Below are 7,777 nucleotides of genomic sequence, written 5' to 3' on the forward strand. Positions count from 1 at the left end.
GACTGAGCCACCCAGGCGCCCCTGCGTTTTGTGGTTTTAATCGAGCATTTTATATGATTTAATTTTCTTTCCTCTCTTAGCATATTAGTTATACTTCTTTCCTTTATTTTTCTTTCTTTTTTACCATTTACAGTGGTTGCCCTAGACCTTGCAATATACATTTACAATGAATTCAGATCCACTTTCTATATAAGACTGCACTGCTTCACAGGTAGTGTGAATACCTTATGAAAACAAAATAATTCTGATTCCTCCCTCCCATCCTTTGCATCATTGCAGTCATTCATTTCACTTACATATAATCATACATATATGCATAGTCATATGTACATGTCATATACATACACAGTCACATACAGAGAATATGGTAAAGATGCAAAATTGAATATGTTGTTGCTGTTATTATTTTGAACAAACTGTTAGATCAACTAAAAATAAGAAAAATATAAGTTTTTATTTTACCTTCACTTATTCCTTCTCTGATTTCTTCCTTTCTTTATGTAGATCTGAGTTTCTGACCTAGATCGTTTTCCTTCTGTCTAAATACCTTCTTTTAACATTTCATGCAAGGCAGGTCTACTGGTAACAAAGTCTCTCAATTTTTGTCTGGCATAGTCTTTATTTCTCCTTCACTTTTAAAGGATTATTTCACAGGGTACAGAATACTGGGTTGGTGGTTTTTTCTTTCTCAACAGTTTAAATACTTAGCTCCACTCTTTTCTGGCTTGCATGGTTTCTGAGAAGTTTGTTCATCTGTAGATAAAGTGTTTTATTTCCCTCTTTTTCCATCTTTCTTTATATATATATATATATATATATGTTTTTTTTGTTTTATTTCTGTTTGTTTGTTTATTTTGGCATTTATCTTTCCTGGTATTCTCTGAGCTTCCTGGAGAAGGTTTGTTGTTGGACAGAATCTCAGTCCTTATTGTTTCAAATATGTCTTCTGTTCCTGTCCCTCTTTTTTTCTCCTTCTGATGTTTTTATTAAGCATATGTTATACTTTTTGTAGTTGTCCTTGTATATTCTGTTTTGGTTTTCTTCTGTCTTTGTTCTTGTTGCTTTTTAGATTTGGTGGTTTTTACTGAGATATTCTCAAGCTCAGAAATTCTTTTCTCAGCCGTGTCAAGTCTACCAATAAGCACCTCAAAGACATTCTTCATTTCTGTTACAGTGTTTTCAATCTCCAGCATTTTTTTTAGTTCTTTTTTAGAATTTCCATTGTCTTTGCTTACATTGCCCATATATTCTTGCATGCTACCTACTTTATCCATTACAGCCTTTAGCATATTACTAATAATAGTTGTTTTAAATTCTCAGTCTGATAGTTCCAGTAGCCCAGTCATGTCTGATGGTGATGCTTACACTATCTTCAAATTGTGTTTTTTGCCTTTTAGTATGCCTTGTAATGTTTCCTTGCTAGCTAGACATGATGCACTGGGTAAAAGGCACTGCTATAAATAAGCCTTCAGTAATGTGGTGTGTCGGGGGAGGAGAAGCATTCTACAATTTTAGGATTAGGTCTCAATCTTTTAATGAGCCTATGCCTTGGAACTGTGAACTTACAAGTATTTTTCAGTCTTTTCCTGCCCCTTGAGGTAGGACAGGATGGCTAGGGCTGACTGGAGTTAGGTATTTCCCTTCCCTCAGGTAAGTTCGGTTCTGATAATACCCTAGCAGGGTAGGCTCCAGTTAACTAGTTTCTTCTGAAGGCAGGCCTCATTAAAAAGAACAGCATGCTCTGATGTATTTCAAAATGGTTCTTTTTTTCCCTCTCTCTTTGAGAAGTACAAGGGTATATTTGTCTGATTTTTACTGTGAGAACGTAGTTCAGCTCTTGTAGGTAAAACTCATAAAAGTGTGGGAGCCCCCCTATGACTGGGTCCCCCAGGGAGTTTTTACCTGTCGGACTTATCCTCCTGAGCCCCCAGCAATTCATCAATTACAGTGCAGTTTTCCTACCCGCACTGGATACCATGGCTGTTGACATTTTTGAGTTTCTGCTTCTATAAACATGACCCCCTTTATACACACTGTGTGTTTCTTGATCTTGGAGATAGAGATTTGCCCTATGTCCTCACCTCTCTTATGGATCCAAGAAGAGTCGTTGATCTTTATTTTTTTTCAGTCTGTTCAGCTTTTTACTTGTTAGGGCCAAGCAGTAACTTCCAAGTTCCTTACATGTGGGACTAGAAATTGGAAGTTTTAGCTTTAATTTACATTGGGCCTACTTGAACAATCCAGGGTAATCTCTATTTTAGGGTCAGCTGATAAACAATTTTAATTCTGTCGGAAAACTGAATTCCTTTTTGCCATAGCATATCATACTTACAGGTTCTGAGGTCAGATGTGGATATCTTTCATGGTGTCATTATTCTGCCTATCATACCCCACTATCTCTCTCTCTCTCTTTTTAAAAAAAAAAATCAATTTTAAAGAAAATAAGACGTTGGGGAATATAGGGTTAGAGATCACTCCTCCCACTACTGCTAAGGAGCTGTTGCTATTGCGGGATAATATTTAGAAAGACTGAGCTATGCCCACCCTTCCTTTCATCCATTGGGTAGCTAACTTTGTGTTCATTATCTCAAAGAAGGCATATGGCAGGGCAGAAAACAGAAATATTCTCCAAGTCTTTCAGAATTTTGTTACTCACACTCTCAAGTCCTTAGGAATGCTTATGGGTTTTGGTCATAGTAAGAATCTTACAAAGAAACATGAAGGGAGAGAGATTTTCTCTAAACCACAGTTAGTGGCGGGGAGCTAGGGAGCACAAGGGGAGAGAGAGAAAGAGAGACTGAGAGATTGAGAGAAGAGAGAGAGAAGAATGAAAGGTCATTGAGTTCCAAGAACAGAAGAGACCATTTCCTGCTTCCAGATAATATTACCGTAGATTCCACAAAATTCAGAGGGGAATAGTTCCAAGTTGTGTCTAGGCAGATGGGACCTGTGCAGCCAAGCAAAGGACGTCCATGTTCCAAGAAGAACTGAGAGGTAGCAGAGAATGTCCAATTCTAAAGGGGCCATAAAATTGCAAAAAAACATGCTAATCTCTTGTACCCATAAAGGATTATCTGAAAAACACATCCCTCCCATGGTTTTGCATACCAGAAGGCCCTAAGACTGTAGTACTTCCCAAGGAAGGAGAGTGGTGGGAACTTCATAAAGTACTAGGGTATATTTTTCTCCAACCTTGTGGAATGGGGAAGACTGGAGGATGACTCAGAGTCAGAAATTAAGTTTCATTAAAAAGCAAACAGGGGCACCTGGGTAGTGCAGTTGTTAAGCGTCTGCCTTTGGCTCAGGGTGTGATCCCTGCGTTCCAGGATCGAGTCCCACATCAGGCTCCTCCGCTGGGAGCCTGCTTCTTCCTCCCCCACTCCCCCTGCTGTGTTCTCTCTCTCGCTGGCTGTCTCTCTGTCACATAAATAAATAAAATCTTAAAAAACAAAGAAGATTCTCTTTCTTTCTTTCTTTCTTTCTTTCTTTCTTTCTTTCTTTCTTTCTTTAGAAAATTCTGTTTCTTTAATACTTTGTTGAATGGCATTCATTCCTGGTGCTTTGTTGTTAATTTACCTGAAAGTTATTCATTCATGCTGGATTCACAAAGTAAACTGCTTCTTGTTCAGCTATGTTGTGGAAGAGTAAGAATAAGAGTTGTCTTTTATGTGCATATCTCATAGCAATCCCATGACAAATGAAACTTATTTAAAAATCTTCAACTGCCAAATATAATAAAAGTCCTGATGTAAGTTATACTTTGTTAATCAGTTCGTTTTGACATATTCTGGTAAACAGTAATAGAAAGATTCAGTAAGGTTTTAATCTCAACCTGCTTAAAATATTTCCTCTCTAAAGTCTATATCATAACCTGATAACATTTTTACAAATTCTTTGCTTTCCTTTAAAAGAAATTCTCCAAAATTGCTTCTTGACAGGTAATGACAGCATTTTAGACAAATAGCCTGAAATGGTGTTGCTTCATTCTCAATGCTGTGTTCCAAAATGAAATTAGGGTTCTTTAGAGTGAAGATTATTTCTTAAATTATCAAATTCCGCTGAAAGAAAATAGAAAACCTCTCAGTCAATCTGAATGGAACAATTTGAGATTTCTTGCATGATCACTTAGTACTAAGGGAAGGAAGTTGCTGAAGAAGGCGCCCCTGGAAGCAAGTACTTCTAAATGAGACCTGTGATGCCTCTTCATTACAAATATCAAACTGACTACTGTAAGAGGGGCCATTACAACAACACAAGCTCCTCCCTAGGAGAGACCGTTCCCTTTCAGTTTCCATAACCAGAACCTGCCATGGAAGTGTTTTGAATGAAACACTGCTGAACAACTGCTGCCTGAATGGATTGCACTGATTTATTTTGTATCACACAAATAGAAGGGTACCTGGCACATGCTTGGCACTCTGAAGACATTTTAGGTCGAATGAAGGAAAGAACAAAGAAATAAACAAACAAACAAATAAGCAAATGTGGCACCTCATGATTAGTCAGTAAGCTCTGCTGTTTGCTGTCTTCACAGGGTGAAGACTGCTGCATGACCAGCTGTTCACATCTGCACCGGTGGGGGCCGTAGGCTGCGCCAACTCTCCACCGGTTTACTGGTATACCGCACTGCAGTCTTTGAGTGGCAGAGGGAAGAAGGAGCCTCTGGGTTTGAGTGAGTGGCGTTTTATGCATCTCACTGAACCTCTCAGAAACTGCCCCTCCTTTGTGACATGAGAAGCATAATGCAAATTTAACAGGGTTTCTCTGAGGATTAGCCAATATCATATAAGGTCGTGCCACACCCTGCAGATGTTCACTATTGTTACTTGTTGGAGAAAGACAAAGATTCTGAGATTATAGCAGTGCTTCCCTTTTTAGAAAAAAATGTATGAAACTGATGTTTAATTAATTTGGATCAATTGATTTATTTACTAGGTTATGCTTTCTAGGGTCACCGTTATGCAAATTCAGCAGGATGATCTGTTCCTGTAAGTCCAAACTATGCTATTGTCAGTTTCCCTTTCTTACCCTTAGGTATCACTTACTGAAAGTCATTTAGCCAACTTCTTAAAAACTTTAATAATTGGAAAAAAATGAATCATGGTTATCATCAAGGTAGGTTAACCTAATTGCTTATGGGACTTCAAACTAGTCTCCATTAGTAGCTTCTGTGTGTTTACGAGGACAATGAGAACAGTAAATTACAAAATAATGACAATACATTAAGGATGACATTAAAAATACATTTTGCATAAATGTTTGAGATTATGAACCTAAATGAAACATAGAGATTGTGAGTTTAAAGACCTAAAGAAGAGGGGCGCCTGGGTGCCTCAGTCAGTTAAGCGTCAGACTCTTAATTTCAGCTCAGGTTGTGATCTCATGGTTGTGAGATCCAGTCCCTCCATGGGCTGGGTGCTCAGGGGAGAGTCTGCTTGAGATTCTCTTTTTCCTCTTCTTCTGCCCCTCCCCCCAGTGTGTGTGCATGCCAGTCTGCTTATGTCCTCGCATGCGTGCATTCCCCCTCTCTCGAGTAAATAAATCTTAAAAAAATAATAAACCTAAGAAAAGTTAATGTTAAAAAATGTAAAGTGTTTTGATGAGAAAATTAAGATGACAGGTTATGTTCTAATGGTCTTGGGACAAAGATTTTAGAATTAGGAGAGAATACAGAGATAACTTTTAAATCTAACTGCTGATGTTTTGCTTGTTTCTCTTCTTTTTTTTTTTTTAATAGATGGAAAGACTGAGGCAAAGAGGGGATAAATGAAGGCTATCCAAAGTTTAACAGGTGAAAGTAAATAAATATTTATCAAAGTTGATAAACACTCAGGCCATGTTGTACAAGACAAAATATGAACTCCAGAGGGCAGGGACTAGAACCTATGGTACATATACGAATGTTTTGTTACTTCGTAAGTTGAACCAGTGAGAAAACATACATGTACTAATACTTGATCCTGGTGAAGATTTTCTCCAATTAATTATTCACCAAAAGTGATCACAGGTATATACAGAATCACTAAGAAAAGAATAACTTAAGTCCAAGATGTAATTGTTCCATTCATAGCACTCCCCTTACAAGGGTGCTCAAGTGTTGGGCAATGCAGCTCATGGCCTTAGGTGGAAACATGTTGTGAGGCGTCCTGATGTTTGGCGTTGAGATGAGTTAGCGTGGCGGTAGTAGTGGTGGTACCAGTTGTTGTAGGGCTTCTGCCCAGACCCTGCAGATCCCCAATGCCAGTCCACTGCTAGCATTTTCTCTTCCCCTAAAAAAACCTGGACGATGATCATTAATGTACAGTGATATTTCAGTGACCACAGGATGGAGAAGATCAGTCTCCATTGAATGATTATAAGGAAGACCCACTTTAAAAAGAGTGATTTTGACACTTCAGCAGCAATAAACTCAAAATGTTTTACGTTCTCCTTTTCACTTTTACTGGAGTGGTTCTCAAGAGGAGGAGCTCTTGTGCGGCTCTCTTAGAGGCCCTGGGGAGAATGTAGGGTGTTGTCGCTATGGCTGGGTGACACTTTGTGTTTAGGTAGTAGTGACATCTTAGAGCCTGCTGGAAAGCCTCATCCAGGGAGGAGGCGGCCCTCCCGCGGGGTGCAGCGCACCTTTCTCTAAAGAAGCGTGCAGTAACGGTCCTGGATCCAAAGCCCAGGACTTTTCAGGGCTTCTGCTCTAGCAAGACAGCGCGCTTCAGTGCGCGGAGCATTTGTGTATCACCACCGGTTTTGAAATGCAGATGGACGTCTTCCTAGCTGTTCAGCAAGGTACTTCATTTCCTTAATACTCTCTTTTCTCGCACTTACAACTCGGGGTCGTGACACTGATTTTTCAGGGCCGCCGTGAGGGTTCGGTGGCACGCTGTGTGTCTGAAGTGCTTAATGCGTGTGGGAGCAGCTCGATACATGATCGTGTTCTTCCTTCCATGGGACACATGTGCCCCTCACTCCACACAGATACCTGCTCTGAAGAAGATGGAGACGTGAAGCAACCGTTTCTGTAAAGCTGCAGGGACACCATTACAGCGCCTCCCGGCCTCGGTGGTTCCTGCGGGGCAGATGGACTGAAATCCCCTTGGCTGCCTCAGGGCAGCGGGGCGGGCTCAAGCCCTCGTCTGTCGCTCGGGGCCGGTCACCCGGTGTGGGCGACAGCGGTCTGACAGGACCCCTCGCGCCGACCTGTGGGCACTGCTGCGACGTATGTGCAGTTGCTGGGCTTCCCCTTTTTGGGGTGCCGACGTCAACCCGAGAGTATGAGGTTAGAGAGCAGCGCAAGTAAAGGAAGGTGCCCGCGGCTGGGCAAGGGCTGGGAGGCGGGGCACGCTCCTGCGTGTGCGTGCGCGCGCGTGTGCGCGTGCGCTGGGGCCAGTGAGGGCAGGAGGCAAGCGGTCTTCTCCTCGCACGTCCTAGGCCCAGTGAGGGTGAGGCCCACGTTCTGCAAGACTCCTGAAATCTGGCCCGGCGGATGCTGACTGCAGAAGCGAGCCCTTCGCGGGGCTCCGAAAGGTAGCCACGTTCCTTCAAATGGCTTTTGGTTGCCCCGGGGATCTGGCCAGAGTCCGCGCCTCCGGTGTCACCCCCTTCTCGTATAGACCATGCTTCTTCGTCCACCGTGCAGGGATTTCTGTCCTTTGATCTCAGGGCTTGTTCGCGGTCCTTCGGCCTGCCTTACCTCTTTAGGACGCCACCTTCCGCTCCCGCTTCGGCCTTCAGTTGGCCGTAAGACACACCTTCACCTCATTTTCTCAGGAAAGTCACACTTCTC

Source organism: Ursus maritimus, unplaced genomic scaffold, assembly GCF_017311325.1.
Source record: "Ursus maritimus isolate PB19 unplaced genomic scaffold, ASM1731132v1 scaffold_4, whole genome shotgun sequence".
Taxonomy (NCBI): Eukaryota; Metazoa; Chordata; class Mammalia; order Carnivora; family Ursidae; genus Ursus; species Ursus maritimus.